Source organism: Myotis nattereri (genome assembly GCF_964212035.1).
Source record: "Myotis nattereri genome assembly, chromosome: 1".
Lineage (NCBI taxonomy): Eukaryota > Metazoa > Chordata > Mammalia > Chiroptera > Vespertilionidae > Myotis > Myotis nattereri.
Genome location: NC_138075.1, coordinates 205,895,155 through 205,914,694, shown reverse-complemented (window position 1 = coordinate 205,914,694; position 19,540 = coordinate 205,895,155). Strand labels below are relative to the sequence as shown.

The 19,540-nt window shown below is 49.4% G+C and overlaps 1 protein-coding gene across 1 annotated transcript in view; it reads right to left on the bottom strand.

The window, feature by feature from the left end:
- The window catches only part of APBB2 (amyloid beta precursor protein binding family B member 2), a 328,097-nt gene that overhangs the window by 67,074 nt on the left and 241,483 nt on the right, over positions 1-19,540 (bottom strand). The window lies entirely within an intron of this gene.

The window sequence follows — 19,540 nt, the reverse complement described above, 5'->3', positions numbered from 1 at the left end:
TCTGGGAAGACTCATTGTTCAGAGTATTGGAAGAGTTCAAAACATGTAATAACACTGCCTTTAAAAATGCTTTTTTCATTTTTTGAATAAAGCTCACTAGTTGCACTTTGATTGATGCTCGTTCTCCAATAGTTCTTAACCAAAAGAGCAAAAATGAGTAATGGTTTAGAGTATGCACTGTGCCATCAGGTGAATCTGGATTCAGTCATAACCTTGCTATTTCCTAGCTGCTGACTCGGGGCAAGTCACTTCAGGTTCCTAAGTCTCAGTTCCTTCCTCTGTAAAATGGGACTAAAAATAGTACCTATACTTTACAGTGCCACTGTGAGGACTAAATGAGGTAAAATGCCAATAAAGTGCTTAGTATACTGCCTGGCATACAGTAAGAACTCAATAATGGTCATTATTATTATTACTAGAGGCCCAGTGCACAAAATTATGTGTGGGTAGGGTCCCTAGGCCTAGCCTGTGATCAGACCCATCTTCCACCCACTCGCCAGCCCCTGGTCCCGCCCCCACCGCCCCTGCCAGCCATCTGGTTCCCCTTGCTGGTTCCCCTCGCCGGGCCCCGGATCCCGCCCCCTGCCACCACCAGCCACCCGGTTCCCCTTGTCAGCCCCCCACTTCATAGCAACTGGTCAAGCGGTCATTCCGGTCGTTACGCTTATGGTCGCTGGCCTTTTATTATATAAGATTGATACATTTAATTCTTCTCTATGTGTGGATTTTAACGATTTTTCTAGTTTAAGTGATTTTAGCCAAGCTAGCACATGGAGTGGAGAGAGGTACCATAGATTGTGGTATGTGTGAGCACACCACCTAGAGGGCTTTGTTAAAACGCAGAAAACTGGGCCCGTCCCCATGGTTTCTGATTCAGTGTGTGAGGGTAGGGCTCGAGAATCTTCCCTGTGCACACTGTCCAGCAGGGGGAGCCACCACAGTTCCTTCTTTCCTTCCTTCCTTCCTTCCTTCCTTCCTTCCTTCCTTCCTTCCTTCCTTCCTTCCTTCCTTCCTTCCTTCCTTTCCCCTCCTTTATTCCTTCCCTCCCCAACCCCCAACCCCTGGTAACAGATAATGAAGGTAAGAAATCTCCATGGAGACAGGGGAAATACAGCTGCAATCAACTGAGGCCTGTGCTCTGTCCGCCACACTGCTGTTCACACAGCGTTCTGTGATGGCCTGTTGTTAGGCTCAGGGACAACCTGAGGGCAGGGCCAAGGGTCAGCCCAGTGTGGGGCTGGGGCCCCCGGGCCTCCTCAGCTAGAGTGCTGCTCCTTCTCTTACACCAAAGGCTTCCTGCTGTTCAAGAACAGCCGGTGTTCCCAGCAACGACAAATCCTCTACAATGCCTGGCCCACTGTCACTCTTCCTTAACATGCTGAGTAGAGTGAACTGTCACCACATTATTAACAATATAAGTTTAAAAATAAAAACCAGAATGTCAATTTATTAATTTCCAGAGAGAAACATGTCTAACTGGAGGCTTGGGTTGGCTAACAGGAGGATTTGTTCTTGAGAGAAAACCCACTCCCGTTTCTAGTGACCAGCCCACTGAAGGGTGCTGAGCGGAGACGCAAGCGGAGAAGCCCACTTCCGCACCCCAGCGGCCAGGGCCCTTGGAGATGCATGGCCAGTGTGCCGGAGACAGGCCTCTGGGTTGTGGGTTGCGAACACAGTTAACTGTATGAGTCGTGTCCTGCCCAGGGGCCAGGCTGCTCTTCTGAGGCCTATTTTTATCAATGGAAAAGCTGAGTGGAGGAGGGTTCAACCAAGAGACTGAGCCCAATGTTTCGAATGTCCCAGGACAGGTGATGTGTGTATGCATACTTCCACCCAAACTTGCAGGCACATCACACTGCACGTGTTCACATGATCGTCGCCGTCTTACTAGCGGTGACCATTTACCGAGAACTTTATCTATTCTGTGCTGAGTATTTTCTATACAAAATTAAGAGCCTACACCTGGTGGGAAAAGCGTGAAGGATGGCACTGACAATCACGGACCATTTCCCAATTACTGCATGCTTCACAACACGTAGCACACGTTCCCCCAACCCTACAAAGTATGAGCTACATTTGCTATTTTCTACGCGAGAAACCGAGGCTCAGGGAACTTAGTGAACCGCCCAGGGTCACACAGAAAGTACGCAGCAGCTAGAGTTCCACCAGAGGTTTAGTCCTGAGGGTAGGTCATTATCCTGAAGAAACCAGCTCAGTGCAGTGACCCACCTGAGCACCAGCGGGATGCCCAGCCTAGTCCCTATCCCACTGCTCTTTCTTCTACGTTAGATGTTCTATAAACAGGATCCTCCATCCAACGGAGGCTCTTTGAGGCCAGGCCTGTTCTGTGGCCCTCGGATCGACCACTACTCAGAGGGCCCAGCACATACTTCATGCTTCGTAACGTTCGTGTCAAATGAAGACACGTGAGCTGGAGACAGACCAAGGTCTGGTGGTAAGAGGGGACCAGATCTGGTTAGGACCAGATGTGGACCACCACTTCCCGGCTGTGCCCTTGTCAAGTTGTTGCCAGTTTTGCATTCTTGGAGGGATAACCCTGCCCTTGCAGGTAGTGCTGTGAGGATTCAAGGGGTGTGTGCCGAACCCTGGCAGGGAGCTGGCACAGCCATGTTCACCATAGCCCAAGGCCCAAGGCAGCTCAGAGTCACCACGAAGCATCTCTAAGAAAGGATCTGACAGTCACTACAGAAACTTCTCCGGGTGGGACAGTTACACAAAAGCAGCAGCAGTTCCTGCTGGAGACACTCGAATGCCAACAAAAGCAGGGTCTGTGGCAGCAAACACCGGATTCCCAGCCCACACTCTCAGAGCTTGAGTGAGAGCCCGTGCAAGTCCAGGCCAAAAAGCTAGGCTGGCGGACCCGCCTCTATTCCTGCAGAGGAGCAGCAGATGTCCCCACTACTGGGAAACCATCCTTCCTCCCAGAAAGTGTAAACGGTATTTTAGTCTTCCCCACAGGAGTCCAGGAAGAGACTGGAGGTGAGTTCTCTGGTCCACACTCTGACTTACACCATAGGGTCTATGTCTGCGGCCAAAAGCTGAGAAATGCTATTTGCAGAGTAAGTGTAGAGTAAAACCATCGTGACTACCCAGGCCTTGCACGTAGAGTGGGCCTGTCATTTTGCTGGGGGAAGCGAGATGGCCAGGTGAGCTCTAGGGGAGATGCTGGTTCAGAGAGAGGAGCAGAGAGGCCTCAAGTCAGGAGTCAGGCTGTGCCCTCCGGGCTGGGGCTGGGGACCGAGGCAGCAGGGAACAGCCAGAGCGGGGACACTGGAGAGATGGGGTTTTACACAGTCCACTCTCAACTAGAGACAAGTCTACTTGTAATACGGGAATTGCAATACTCAAATAAACAAGAGTGTCCTTCTCATCAGCAATTTAGCCATAAGTGTGCTCTCAGGCGGAGTCTGAGGCAATTCAGGACTAATCGACCCCCTGCTCTAAAATGGGCCCAAGATGTCTTCACGAAGAACGATGCCACTCGGGTCCTGAATAAAGCCCTTCCTCTGAACAGCTGCAGTGCAAATACAGTCAGTCCTCATTATCTGTAGATGCACCTGCTCACTGAAACGTATTTGTCACCTGAAACGAACACTCTGGCATTTCTGTGGTCACTCGTGGACATGCAGAGTGGCAAAAACGTGAGTTGCATGATACGCACGTTCCCACTGAGGGTGAACAAGGCAATTCGCTGCCTTCTAATTTCAGCTCTCCTACTGCATAGAAGTGTCCTTCCCGTGGTCTATTAGCGCCTTGTTTTTTTTTGCATTTTTGTGCTTTTTGTTGGTGACTTCGCTGCTTAAAATGCACCCCCAAGCACAGTGCTGAAGTGCTGTCTAGTGTTGCTACGTGGGAGACGGCTGGGATGTACTTTATGGAGAAAATATGTCACGTGAGCTTTACTTAGGCGTGAGTCACAGAGCTACTGGCTGTGAGTTCCATGTGAGTGAACCAATAATCCACATTCAGGAGGGCATCTTTACACAGAATCACACACAGAACAAGGCTATGCATTGATGGGTTGATGCAAATGTAGTGACAGGAGGCTCACAGGAACCTAAGCTTGCATGTCCCTTGGGGAAATGGTTCAGTATTTGCTAATTTATTGTGGTTGCACCTTCACAGAACGACTACAAATAGTAAGAAATGGATGCATCTGCCCTTCACCCCAGGCAAGGGGTAGAGAAGGTGAACTGAATGACTCTCAGGCTTCCTAGATGTTGGTGTAGGAGGGTGTAGGTGGGACGAGGAACCAGGAAACCCTGGGTTCTTGTCCTGGTGCTGCTACTAACTGGTGACTTTCAGGACGTCACTGCTAGGCCTCATGTTCCTCATCTGACAAATGAGAGAGGAGAAGGAGGGATTTCAGGAGGGAGAAGGGTTTGGGCTGAGAGCTCGCTCAGGACTCCTCCCACACTAGAGTACCCCTCAGACACCGTCCCTTCCTGACCCCGCTGTCACTCACGGGGCTCCAGCCACACCGGCCTCCGGGCTGATCCCTCCTCCAGGCCCGGCTTACCTGGGCTCTCCCCTCATCTCCTTGGTCCCTCCCTCACCTCTTCCTCAATGTCACCTCTCAGGAGGCCTTCCCTGACTATTAAACCTGCCTCCCGAGACCACCTAGCTCTTCCCTGATTTATTTTCCTCCATGGCAAGGATTTTCATCTGAGACACTTATATTCCACTTGTTTTGCTGTTCCTCTCTCGACACTGGAATGAAATTACATGAAAGCTGGACCTGGCCTACAGCGCCCGGCCCCCAGGCAGAGAGCCTGCCGTCAGGGTGTAAGGAGCCCACACGTATGAAGTCAGGTGTGAGCGGTACGGTAAAAGTTAGCTCCAATTATCGGCATCATCGGACTGATTGCATTTTTATTGTTGGTTTATAAGAAAGCCTTCATTGCACTACTCACCAATAAATCCGCGACGTTTTTACAAGGTGTCTGAGATGAACTCCGTGAGCTCATCAAGTGCAAAGGCCTACAAAACCCCAATGAAAAGCACTGCTGTTACCAACCGGAGAGAGCACTCACACTGTCCTAGGTCCCATCTGAGCTGATTCCTAGAATTTGCAGCATAGTCCCGGGGAAAGGCACTTAACCACGGCGGAGACCCACGGCACACACGGCTCTGGGGACGCTGGAGTCCGACCACCTCATCTCACAAACGAGTATCAAGTCTTGAGAGCATTTTCCAGAGTGGCCACTAGTAAAGACGAGGCCTGCCTTGTGCCGGGTGGAGTGGGCGCGATGGGGCCTCGAGAGAGTGGAGGCCACCGTTAAAGGATCCGCGAGTAACTACCACTTCCTGCAACGGTCCCTGGCCAGCCGGTACTTACTGTGAATGCAAAGATGAAGGGAGTAGGAATAGATGCTCTTGCAAGACGTGTATGGCAATTCAAGAAAAAAGAAGAATTTTAAGTAGTTGTTTTAGAGAATTTGCTTTACATGAGGTACACTGAGTTCTTAGGGGAGGAATGCATGTGCGCAGCTCTGATATTAAAAAGAAGGACGTTTTCAGCAATCGGTTAGAATAAAGACTGGGAGCCTGATCCCAGCGATGACGAGGTGTCTGAGGAACAGACATATCTCGGGCTTTATCTGAAGACAGACAGGCCAAGAGAGACCTCTCGCGGCCTCGGCTCGCAGGCAGGCGGGAAGCAGTGCTGCCGATGACAAACCTGTTTTAGAAACACGTCGAGTTCCTCAGGCAGTGATTTCCGACTTTGTTCCTCACCTGGAGACTGGCAGCTCTTACCGTTTAGCTGAGCTGAGCTCCTCAAAATGCAAGATGGGTTTCTATTAGGATGAAACAGCTTTAGCCCACTGTAACTTACAGGTTGGCTTCTGTTCCAAGCAGGCGACGTACCCGTGTCTCAAATATACTCGCGCTTTAACTTGTGCATGTGTGGACACAAGGAAAGATGGATAGAGCCTTAAGGAAGCCCGGTAGCCCCAGGAACCGGAAACCTGAGAGCAAGCACAGCTGACGAACCCTGGTGATCACACACAATGACTGAGGAGAGGAGGGACCCAGAGTGTTGGAAGGCAATGGATTCCCCAAATTCCAAGAGAAGTGACTGCAGATGGGATCCTGCCACAAAGCCTTGAGGTGGTCACCAGGAAGTAAGCCGCTTGCGGAGGCAAGCCTGGACAGAGACAGGGCCCAGAGAGAAGCCCAGGGTGAGCAGAACAAGCCAGGAAGGATCAGAAGGAAGGAGAGAAAAGTTCCCATTATCCAGCATACACAGCCTGGAACAGCACCTGCTGTTGCCTGGGGCTCGTTACTGCCACCTGCAGTACAACTGGGACTCTGCTCCCTGAGTGGTCTTGGGCTGGGTCTAGTGATCTGAGCCAGATTGTTGGCTTAAGTCCAAGGGGAAGCCTCATGCCAAAACCCATCTCTGCTTTTCCTGAACTCCTACGGTAGATCCTCAGCAGCTCATCTCTTAATGCTCTGCTAGTCTCTGAATTAATGCCAGCTCCCCAAATGGCCTCTGAGCCTGTGTTCAGAGCTGAACTCAAAGCCTTTCTTGTCCTCTTTGCTTGATCATTGAGGTCCAGCAAGGAGAACTGACGTGCCCAAGGCCTTCCAGACTCTGAGTGGCAGGTACGGTGAGCGTGGGGTCTCCTGATCCTTAACACAGTGCCCCTTCCATTATCCACTGCGGCCTCCCCGGGAGCCACCTGAGATCAAAGACCCCTGTAAACATGTATTTTTCAAACCTCACAATGCCTAGGTGAGTGCCAAGTACATCATCAGCACTTAATATCTGCTGATTACTTTTCTCTTCTAATGAGAAGATACACGGTAGCCAGAGAACAATCGCCAAAACTAATCAGAGCAGCATGAGTCCTATGAAGTACAAATTATACATTCATATAATATATATTACATCATATAATATTACATTATTTTTTCAGAGAAGAATGAAAAGGGTATCTTGAATTATTTTTTTAAAATATATTTTATTGATTTTTCACAGAGAGGAAGGGAGAGGGACAGAAAGCCAGAAACATCGATAAGAGAGAAACATCGATCAGCTGCCCCCTGCACACTCTCCACTGGGGATGCGCCTGCAACCCAGGTACACACCCTTGACCGGAATCAAACCCGGGACTCCTCAGTCCGCAGGCCGACACTCTATCCACTGAGCCAAACCGGTGAGGGCTCTTGAATTATTATTACTATTTTTTTTTTTAAAATCCTCACCCAAGGACATTTTTCCATTGATTTTTAGAGAGAGGGGAAGGGTAAAAGAGAGAGAGACATCAATGTGAGAGAGAAATGTTAATCAGTTGCCTCCTGCACTCGCCTTGATCAGGGATCAAACTTGCAACCTGGGCATATGCCCTGAGCGGGATTCAAACCCGTGACCATTTGGTGTATGGGATGACACTCCTACCAACTGAGCCACACTGGCCAGAGCTTGAATTACCTGAATGACTGTGGAACAAATGCCAGCCAAGTTGTCCTTCTACATAGGGTATCAAGAAGAAGGTGGGGGTTTTGGAATTATGAGGGAAATTTGGAGAATGGTAATAGTGAACTTCTTAAGGAAAATGATGTTAAAACAAGGAACCCTGTACTGAGGGAACTGTGGGCTCTTTATTCCTGGGGCAAAGCTTCCAAAAGAGTTTGATGAGTTCACTGTCCCCAGGGAACCTCCTGTTTCAACAACGACTGCCTACGCCAGCGTCACTAGTTCATTCTGTGTTTGTTATGATTCTGTCTGCAAAATGTAGCCTCTGTGAAACTCACTGCATGGCACTGATTAGAGCAGTGATGGCGAACCTTTTGAGCTCGGCGTGTCAGCATTTGAAAAACCCTAACTTAACTCTGGTGCCGTGTCACATATAGAAATGTTTTGATATTTGCAACCATAGTGAAACAAAGACTTATATTTTTGATATTTATTTTAGATATCTAAATGCCATTTAACAGTGATTACATCAACCAAAAAAATCAACCAAAAAAATGAGTTCGCGTGTCACAGGTTCGCCATCACTGGATTAGAGCCTCGACCATCCCACTTTTCAAATTTCTTTGGGAAGAATCCTTACCTCTTAAAGGAGAGGGTGCCAGCATGTAAAAGAGGCACACAATAATAGTCATTTTTATGTCTTCAGGAAATCTCGACTCTTTTAAAAGTGCGGTGCTGGCCAGTCCACATTACCTCATTCTACACAGCGTACCATGCAGCGCATCGGCACCTACTACACAGTCACTGAGCACGGCCACGTGTGCCTCTGCAGCCTTCCCGTCCTTCTCGGAGAGGTCCCCGGAGAACTCTAGAAGGACAGGGACGGTGTTCCACATGGAATGCAACCCCGAAGGTCGCTGTGGGCCACGGGCAGATCTCCCAGCTTCCTGTGTCCATTTCTAACACCCTGTTACCTTTTTAATGACTTTAAAAAAAAAAAAAGGATTTTGGGGAAAATGTTTCATAGGTGCTACATTATCTCCGGGGCAGTATGAGTTCTCTAATGCAACAGGCCAGAGGCTGCAATCCCTCACTTTTAGGCCATTCTTTCTCTGAAAATCACTGCAAACACTGGGGAGAAGTGGCAATTGACAGTTTCCTACAAAATGGGCAACTTTAAAGTCAATTATTATTTAGAAAGAACTTTGCAGTATTTTTTTTAAAAGCTAGTATGAAGCCTCTGGGAGTAAGGCCCAACCCTTTTCTGTTCTTTTTTTTTTTTTTTAATTTATTTTTTACAGAGAGGAAGGGAGAGGGATAGAGAGTTAGAAACATCCATGAGAGAAACATCGATCAGCTGCCTCCTGCACACTCCCTACTGAGGATGTGCCTGCAACCAAGATACATGCCCTTGACAGGAATCGAACCCGGGACCCCTGAGTCCGAAGGCCAATGCTCTATCCATTGAGCCAAACTGATTAGGGCGGTCCAACCCTTTTCAACCAGGACTCTGGAAGCTAAGGCCAGACTGGGCTTCCAGCCCCGGCAGCAGGACAGGAAGATGTGTGTCACTGAACATCTTGATCCATTCAATCTATTCACCCACTAACCGACAGTTAAGTTTTCAATTAAACGGTTAGCGACGTTGCTTCGAGAACTGATCTTAAACACTCTTCAACTCGAAGCAACTGAAATTCCACGGATAGCTGGAGGTGACTGCTTTTCCTCCTGCGATTCCAGTTATGTTGTAACTGCTGTCCTCAAACCATTACTTTCCTTTGCTCCCCTTCCCGGTGTGATCAGTGTCCGACCGCCTTGCATGTAATCACTGTTGAATAACAATGTGCTAAGTGAATGGCTGGCTGAATCCATTGCAGACATGCGTCGAGAGCTGTCACCCTCGGTGTCCGTTCAGAGACAGAAAATACGGAAGCCTGACTCTGAAACGGTCTCCCGATGAGCGGCAGAGCTAGGAGGAGAATGCAGGCTCTGATCTTTGTGGCTTCACACGTTGATGAGATTTTTAGACAGGAGTCCCCGGGGCGAGGGGACGGTGTGGCTTAGCTAAGATGGCTCAGCATTGGGACTATGCCAACAGTCCTGTAGGAGGAACCATCATTTCACTACAAATTTTCTTAACTGCAAAGAAATAAGACATGTTTGCATGACTCCCGAGATCCTGGTGCTGGAATTAAGTTCTCAGTCAACAGCCCCAAGAGAACAAGGCTGAATATCTACTGATAATGTTCCAGGCAGCCTGGGAACCCCAGCTTCAGGCCCCAAGTCTTGACCAGCTGGCCCTTCCTGGAGGACCCAGCCCAGATAGAGGGATTACCTGCTGCTTCTGCCTGAGGCCGCTCAGCTCATGTGTGGCCCAGAACTCCCTGCCAGGGTCCTGCGGGGCCAGGCTCCCGCTCCTCGGGATGCCCGTCTCCGCTGTGGCTGCTGGCAGCTGCTCACCCCCTCACCTGTTCCCACCGCCTTCCTTCAGGGTCAGAGGGGAGACTGCCTTCCCTCATTAGCCTCTTCAGGCATCTGCCACCACAGGGCGCAGCTGCCAACCGTTGGATAGCAATGCAGCTCGTTTCAAGAGCGCCCTTCAAAACTCGGGGGCTCACACGCTGCCAATTCCTCGACTGCTCATTCAGGGACCAGAAGTTCATAAGGGAAAGGGAGCCGTGGTCCTGCCGGGAGCATAGCATCATGTTGGGCTGTGTTAGCAAATACAGGGAGGAAAACAGTTGTACAGACACAGAAGCTGTCCTCTCGCTGGGCGACAAATGATCACCCGGGGCCAATGAGTGGCTCAGTGTCCAAGGGGCTCTGCCCGGTGGAAGCCACGCTGGCCCGGGTCAGGAAGCCGGGCTGGGGTCCTGCTCTTCTGAGACCAGCCTGTGCTCTTGGGCAGGTCACGTGGCCTCTCTGCTCGCCTCCCACCCCTCCTCAGGCCTGATGGGATGGTCCTGACTTCCTCTTTGTGAACGTCAACCTGAACGCCACGCACAGGAGGACGGCCCGCATTCTTCCAGGATGCAGTATGCGCGTCCCTGGCCCTGTGCCTTGGTTTCTTGATGCCATCGTGTCAGTAATCATGCTCTTCACTACGGACATTTTCGTTGACTGACTGAAAGGTGGGAATGACATCTGTCACAGGTTGCATGTCCCAAAGGCGGCCACCAGAAGCCTCCCATCCCACGTGCTCTCTGCAATGTGACCTTGCCACTGGCCCTCAAGAGATGGACCCATGTCTCCAGGGTCGGTCTGGCCTGTGGCCTCTCTGACCCACAGGAGTGATGTGGTGCCGTGTCCAGGACCAGCCTCGTCTCACCTGGTGGCTTCAGCTTCCTGCTTCTGCATGAGAAGGACACCTGCCCACCCAGAGACCAGCACTGCGAGAAGCCGAGGCCACAGGGACAGGCCCTGGAGGGTGAGACCCCAAGTGAAGAGAGAGAGACCCCTGAGAGCACTGAGCTGCCAGCCACAGGGGTGAGGAAGCCTCCTGGAAGTGGATCCTCCAGGCCCAGCCGTCCCCTTGTGGCTCAGAGAGGAACTGCACTGCGGAACCCTTCTCCAGTCCACAGAATCATGAGCAAAACAGGCAGTTGCTTTACCAGGGGTCCTCAAACTACGGCCCGTGGGCCACATGCAAAAACAAATATTGTATTTGTTCCCGTTTTGTTTTTTTACTTCAAAATAAGATATGTGCAGTGTGCATAGGAATTTGTTCATATTTTTTTTTTAAACTATAGTCCGGCGCTCCAACGGTCTGAGGGACAGTGAACTGGCCCCCTGTTTAAAAAGTTTGAGGACCCCTGCTTTAGACCATGGTTGTTTTGGTGTCACACAGTATATAGGACTAGATAACAAAACAATGTGACCTACAGTGTTGGACAAGTAAGGATGTGCCTTATCTTAACAGATCTGCTCTAAAAGCACTTGCTGAAAATGAACACACATTTACATATAACATTATTTAAAAATCTGCACTTACACTCACAGAAACGGGGAGAATTGCTAATTCCTATTGCAATGCAAGTACACTCATCTGCTTAGGCACCATCTCCTGGGAAAGCACATGATTCACCCCTCACAGCCAGGGGAGACGCCCCACTCCTGACATCACAGCTCAGTACTGAGCACAATGCACTGAATGTGCCTATTTGCTGTCTGCCCCTAGAAGCAGGGGACATATCTAGTCCCCTCTGTAATAGGAATAATGATCATGGCTAATGCATAAAGAATGCTTATTGTGTCAAAGCTCATGACATATATCTTATGTTTACAATATATCAACTCGCTCACTGTTTGGAGTAGCCCTGTGAGGTAGACACTATTATTACCCTCACTCCAGATGGGGAAACTGAGGTAGAGAGGCTAAGGAACTTGCCCAAGGCTGGGTAATTTACCCAGATGGTAAGTAGTAGAGCCTGGCTTTGAACCCATGCAGTCTGGGTCCAGAGTCCAAGCTCTTAACCATTACACCATGCAGCCTCTCCTTTGGCATTAGGCAATCCATAAATGCTGCTGATGCTATTAATGAATCTACAACAGAAATCAACTCCAAACTTCTCACACAGATCAGGGTCTCTGAAGTAAACAAACCTGTGCCACATGAATAAAAATCAATTATAAGAACTACATGCTGACATAAAATCCCATATAAATGCTAAGTAATGATAATGAATTTGCTACAGAGACCAGAAATAAATCTGAATGAGAGAAGATACTCCCTACCCCTTCCTGTTTATCTATTAGTGCTAATCAAGTCAGTAGCCCCTAATATCATTACTTCCTGAAAATCTATGCTAAGAGGAACCCGGGGAGGGCACAGACAAAGCTCACAGATGAAAACATTCGAATCTCATGCTCATTCACCATTCATTTCAGCAAGTTCCTCTATCAAACCTACTGACCAACTGATTTGTATCATCTCCTTCCCCTTTCTCTCCACCTGGGGCAGGTTACAATGAGAGTAAGGAGAAAAGCAGGGCTTTCACCAAATCCAGGGTCTGGATAAAAAAAATCCACAAGCAGCTGAGAACTGATTGCAAATGGCCACAAAAGAACTGGAAGGTCGGTGTAGACGGGCTATGACTGCTTCCCGGCGGAAGAGGCATGGAAACGATGCCTCATTTGCAGGTTTCAACACATGGTTTAGTAGACCAGCCGCACCAGCAGCACCTGAGTGCTTAATAGAAACGTAGTTCCGTGTCCTCCCCCAGAGCTCCAGGATGAGTCAACATGTACAGAACACTCGCAAAGCAACTGCAAAGGACGAGCCATGTGAGCTTGGTGACGGTGAAAAGAAAGGGGGAGTCTGTTCTCCCGTGGTGATGCTCCAGTTCCCTCACTGCACCAGCCTCCAACATCTCTGCAACCTCCACCCGAACTCCCAGGCAGCCAACCTGACCTTAAAGCTCAGGGAAGCAATGACTGGGAGTGGGTGGGCACGGCGCTTTCTTGGACTTTGTTGTGAAATGCATCTGAGTTTGAGTCCCAGTTCCACCAGGTACCAGCTGTGCGAGAATACAAATGATGTCATCTGTAATGTGGGGGAGGTAAGCCCAATGCCTTGTGTTTGCAGAAAACTGAACGCAGGTAGGTACCTGCGCCAGCCACCTGTCTCCAGGCCAGGAGAGTGCTCCAGGGCATACTCTGTCTTTCCTTCTCTTCTCCCGATCTGATGAGCGATCAGGCTGAGCCGTTTCATCGCCAGGTGCCAAGGATCAGAACTGCTGCATCCCACTTGGAACCTTCAAATTGCTCAGAACCAGAAGTGGCTTCTGAGATGATGACACATTCATTTCACAGAGGAAGCAGTGGAAACCCAGAGAGTGTAATGCTTGGGATAATACAACCTTCCTTACCCAGCTCCTTTATTATGGACTAGAGGCCCAGTGCACGAAATTCGTGTGTGTGTGTGGGGGGGGGGGGACTGTCCCTCAGCCCGGCCTGCACCTTCTCCAATCCGGGACCCCTCATGAGAGAGGAATGGGGACCAGCCAGGCACAAAAGAGCTCGCAAGAGAGGAATGTCCAACTGCCTCTCACAATCCGGGACTGCTGGCTCCTAACTGCTCGCCTGCCTGCCTGCCTGATCGCCCCTAACCCCTTTGCCTGCCTGATTGCCCCTAACCACCTCTGCCTGCCCGCCTGCCTGCCGGATCGCCCCTAACTGCTCCCCTACCGGCCTGATTGCCCCTAACTGCTCCCCTGCTGGCCTGATTGCCCCTAACCGCCTCTGCCTCGCCCTGCACCCGGGACCCAGGATTCCCTCCCTCTGGCCGGCCACAGGCACCCAGGACCCGGGCTGGCTGCAGCCACAGGGGACTATGGGCAGGTGGCTTCTCCTGGGCCGCAGCTGCAGGTGCCCAGGACCACGGGTCGGGCGGCTTGTCACTCTCCCAGGCAGCAGCCTGGCTGGTCCCCATTCCTCTCTTGCGAGCTCATTTGTGCTTGGCTGGTCCCCATGCTTCTTTCCCCAGTGTTGAGTGTCTGAGCCATTATGGTGTGACAGCATGAGGGCGTGACGACTATTTGCATATTAGCTCTTTATTATATTGAATATTAAGACCACTGAAGTGCAGCTCTAAAAACCCCCTCCTCACAAATATCCTGAGAATAATGCTCTTCACCGGAAGCCGACAATAGGATGGGTGGTGGGAGGCCCAGGAGACCCACTTTTGAATGAATGCCGTCTCCACTACTAATTGTGTGACCCTGGGGCTTATTTACTCAAACTTTCTGGGACTCACTTGTTTCACCTGTAAAGGAGGCCCGTTAGGTCATCTCTATAGTCACTTTCCCTTCTAAGCAATCCAATGGTTCCCAGTGAAATGTAGCTTTTGCCCATGTCTTTAAAGATGTAATTTTCAATATTGTCCACAAGGTGGCAGAACATCTCCTTTACAGAAGTCCCAGCAGAGTGACACAAGGATGGGAAAAGAACTTCAAGAAACTGGTGCATATTTTTCAAAGCATTAAGTTTTCTGCAACTTAATGATAAAATTTTATTTTTGCGTTGGTAATCTGAATCAAGTGTGTGGCCAGCAATGTGCCACGTGCCAGGAGACATGGAAAGTGTCACAGAGCTCAATTTGTATTTTAAGGTATTTAAAGTAGGATGCTACAGGGGAGAGACCATAAAATAATGTGAATTTAGAAACACAAGCTACCAAACCACCCAACTATGGCAAGGGCTTGCCTTCTTGGTAACAGAAGCATGAGAGGCAAAAAGGTTTGAAGATACAAAAATTTTAAAAAAAGTTTCACATGGCAAAGTGCCACAGAATAAACAGAGAGATAAAAGTGATTACAAAAAATATTTAAGGTTCTAATAATAAAGTTTTGCATTTTAAAATGCATAGGGATGAAGCACAGTGTGGTATACTGAATTAGATCATGGAACAGAAAAAAAAGACATTAGAAGAAAAACTGGTCAAAATCAGAATAAAGCATTTAGCTTTGTACCAAAGTTAATGTCTGAGTTTTGACACCTGTACTAGGGTCACGTAAGACAGACATTAGGGGAAATTAGGTGATGGATAAAGGAGAATACTGCGCTATCTTTGCAAGTTTTCTATAAATCTAAGATTGTCCCACAATAAAATTTTCGATCTAAAAAATGCATAGAAAAATAAGAAAGAGATAGCCAAGAATAGACAGAAACACAAAGAGTTTCCTAAGAAATGTCCTGTCTCGATGATGATTTAAGAAAAGGAAATTTGAAAAAAGGGGGCAGTAGCTCACATGCAATAAAACAAAGACAAATAAATAAAAATGACACAGCCTGGAGCAGAGTGGGCAGTGAGCTGATGAAGCCATGAGCTGATGGCCTTTGACCTGGTAATATCAGTTTTAGCAACCGACACCAAAGCAATAATTTAAAAGAAAGGAAAAGGCCACCTATTTTTATGAAATCGTAGCTCTGCTCTGTAGCACTGGAAATTGCTCCTATGGCCAGTGGGTGCCTAGACGAACTCTGGCACTATCAATCCCAGGGGACATTAGAATGGAACGCAGAACGGTGAACTGAGGATCGTAGAAAAGACTGTGTGAAGCCATTTTTAAAGAGCTCACTATATGCAGTGTAGCATCCTGGACTGGGCCCTGGGACAGAAGGACATGAGTGGGGTGGGGAGGGAAATGTGGATAAAGTTTAGTTAATAGCAACTTCTCAGTTTTGACGGTCGTGCCATGATTATGAAGAGGTTATTAGGGAAAGCTAGGTGAAGGGTAGATGGGAACTCAATCTCTGCAATTCTTATAAATCTCAATTTTTGTTAAAGTGAAAACAAAGAGCTCAGAATTATACACAAACACCTATTGCTAACAACTACAAAAGGACTTACTGTATAAAAATCAGGCTCGAGAAACATTTCCAGAGTTATAAAAACACTTTGCTCTCTGGGTGGAGGGCGGGGGTGGGGAGACGGACAGGCATTCTGAGTTGCTGTTGCTGTTTACAGGTCTCGCTGAACTAACCATGATCAGGACGCCCAGACTCAGAGGACTGGGAAGTGTCCACATCCCGACCGCCTGAAAACGAGTTTTATCTTTTTGGCGTGTGGTCTCATGTAGGGAGTAAGGAAGAAACTTTCTATAATAACTTTTTAAGGAACCACTCCTCAGGGACTACACTTAGAATTTCACGGTACATGAAATTAAATGTTTTTTCTTTTAAAGACAAGATACTTTCTGCTTATGGGGGGGTGGGAGTGGGGTTTCCAAAGTAGCTTCATTAAAGTCAGTTCTAAACTCACTGGCTTCTTCAAAATGTGTAAAATGCAAATGCATTAGGGCTGTTGGATTTTGAAATAGCTGTAATTCTGGGAGAACATCTCGGCCTTCTCCACAGGCCTTCCCTTGGCCCGATTCCATGAATGGGCGGCGTGACCACGTGACCACGCACCCCGAGGAGAAGCACATCGGACAACAGCTCAGTGTCTGCAAAGGGAGTAAGCGATGGCCCCAAAGTGTGTACCTGTGCCCATCACCAGCGATGCAGACTACCTCCATTCCAACCCCCGCTTCCTCCTGCTGTGGGCCCACCCTTATCGTAAGACCGACGGATACGATACTACTGAGGAGGGGGCTGAAAAACGCCACACCCGCTGCACTTCTAGAGTCCAGAGTTCATCTCGGCCCCAAGTGAGACCCGCAAGCAGGTCCACCATCCCCCACCGTTTACAGAGAATGAGTTTTGCTTGGGAGTTTGTCCTTTCTTTCCAGTGACGAATGCTGTGAAATACCCCAATTTCTCACTGTCTCTAAGTGCTTGGCATTTGTGGAGGACACGATCACAGTGTTTGCTGGGGGCACCTAAATGAAGCTCCCAGTGAGACTTTCCTCCAGACAGTCTAGTGGGCAGGGCGCTGGAGCCCGATGGCCTGGGCGCCAATCCTGACTCCACTACTGATTTGCTGGTGAACTTCCCAGGCCTCGGTTTCCCCATCTGCAACATGGGGACAACGGTACTTGGCCCCTAAATTTTTATGAGGATGAGAGTCAATGAAAATAAAGTCTTTAGGGTCATGCCTGGCAAAAAGTTAGCCCTCAATCAAGATTCATGATTACAGTGATTTTAGGACGAGGTACTAGAAAAACCATCACATTCCACAAGAAATTGGGGTGCTTTTGCACACTGCACAGTGTGATTCGTATAAAGTGGGGTTCAGAAACCCTTTTCCCATCCCTCTATGCTTGGGGGTGTCAACAGCAACAGTGACTTTCTATAGCCCGGGACCTTCAGGCCCAGGGTGGGTGGGTAGTCAGAAGAGAGTGCACTTTGCCGAAGTCCCTCCAAGATCCTGAGCTGCCCTTAAAGGTTCGTGTCATTCACCTTCAACGTAAACAGACGGACGCACTGATAACGCCCTTATCTTTTCTGCGCCTCTTAAAGACAACATTCCTTCTCATAAGTCTTCTCATATCTTTTTTTTTTTTAATATATTTTATTGATTTTTTACAGAGAGGAAGGGAGAGAGATAGAGAGTTAGAAACATCGATGATAGAGAAACATCGATCAGCTGCCTCCTGCACACCTCCTACTGGGGATATGCCCGCAACCCAGGTACATGCCCTTGACCGGAATCGAACCTGGGACCCTTCAGTCCGCAGGCTGACGCTCTATCCACTGAGCCAAACCGGTTTTGGCAGTCTTCTCGTATCTTTTGTGGAACGAAGTAGGATGTACAGTAAATAACACAGTACATGTACTTTCTTGTTTAGAACGGAGCCCAACTGCAGCACCTGACCACGAAGCTGGCCTCCGTACCAGCACGGACACACTCACAGCGGGTGTGGGAACGGACCTGCTGGCCACAGAAAGGTGGCAGATAAGAGCTCCATAAGCAAAGCACCTCGGAGGGGAAAAGGGAAAGCGCCAACTTCGGTGGTATTTCAGCCAGGCCTCCGTTCCTGATACCAGTTCCCTCCCCGTTTCAGGCACCACCCTCTGAGCCCTCGCTTGTCAGTTTCCCACGGTAGCTTTAGGGCCCTCGCTGCCCCAGCCCTTGAGGGTGGAGTAAGAGCCCTGGCCGGGTGGCAAGGTTGGTTGGAGCACCATCCCGTACACCAAAGCACTGTGGGTTCGATTCTGGGTCAGGGCATGTACCTAGGTTGTAGGTTCCTTCGATCCCCAGTTGGGGTGCATGTGGGAGGCAGCCAACCAATGTTTCTCTCTCACATCAATGCCCCCCCCCCCCCTCTAAAACCACTAAACCATATTCTCAGGTAAAGGTTAAAAATAAAAAGAGTGGAGATACCGCTGCCACTCACCCCTCCTCCTCCAGCCTGTGCTGATGGGCCCTGTATAACGACGCCTGGTAGCAAAGCAAGTTATTCACATCCCACCTTCCTGTTACACTGCAGCCCTTCCTTGCCACGAAATTTATCTTTAAAGGCCAGCATGCTAGCGGCAGGCCAAGGACTTGTTCCGGGCACCGCAGGCTCCGAGCGGCCTTCGTGCGGTCAGGCTGTGCTTGGAATGAAGCCGGGCAGACGGGGAGCAGTGCAGTCACCAACACGAACCCTGCGTGTCTTACCGAGGCCACGGTGCTTCGGCCGTTTCCGGCAAAGGAGTGGAGGCCCTGAGCCTGCAAGGTGTAGCTGCTACTAAGGGAGCCTGCTTCCTGTTTTATTCACAGACACAGATCTGCTTTGCGATTCAGAAAATATATCTAGAACCAGCTTCATCATTTGCAAATGAAAATGAAAAATGCAAAACGAAAATTAGGGCCCCCTTGTTCAAAAGAGCAGGAAAAAAATGCTGTAAAAGTATTAAAACATGAAACTTCTCACTTTTGCATTCTCTCTCTTGACTTACGGTGTTTTTAGCTTGTTATTTAATGTCACGCTCCCTCGGGCATGGGGATACTGGCAGGGTGAGTGTAGACCAGGGGTGGGCAAACTTTTTGACTCGAGGGCCACAATGGGTTCTTAAACTGGACCGGAGGGCCGGAACAAAAGCATGGATGGAGTGTTTGTGTGAACTAATACAAATTTAAAGCAAACATCATTACATAAAAGGGTACGGTCTTTTTTTTTTTTTAGTTTTATTCATTTCAAACGGGCCGTAGTTTGCCCACAGCTGGTATAGACCATCCCAGGCCCCAGGGGCCCTGCCCACCCCCACAGACCATCATCTTCTGGGTTCCCCCTCCCACCAGCTGCTGGACCGCTACACTGCACCCTGGCCAGAGGTGGGGAAACTGAGCCTGGAATCCCCCTTGTCCATGGACTCACTCCCCCAACCCCCAACCCAAAGCAGACAGGTGTCCCTCAAGTTTACTGCAACATCTGCGCCAGGACATGCTAGGTCCCTAGAATGAGAGTAGGCAGGCTTCACCCACCAGAGTCACCACTAAATACCTGCGGTGCTGCCACCCTGGGCCGGGCAGGCCACTGCTTTGACCCTTCCCGAGACACCGTGGACCTGATGTTCCCAACACCAACGCTCCCCATGCTCACTCCTAGACTCCTACGGGGGTGGAAGGCAACAGAGGTGGCTGGGTGGGGGCAGGGGTAGGGACGTCTGGCAGAGTCTGGTGTAGGGAGGTGGCAGGGCTGTGCACACGCTAAGGCTCCCACCCCTGGT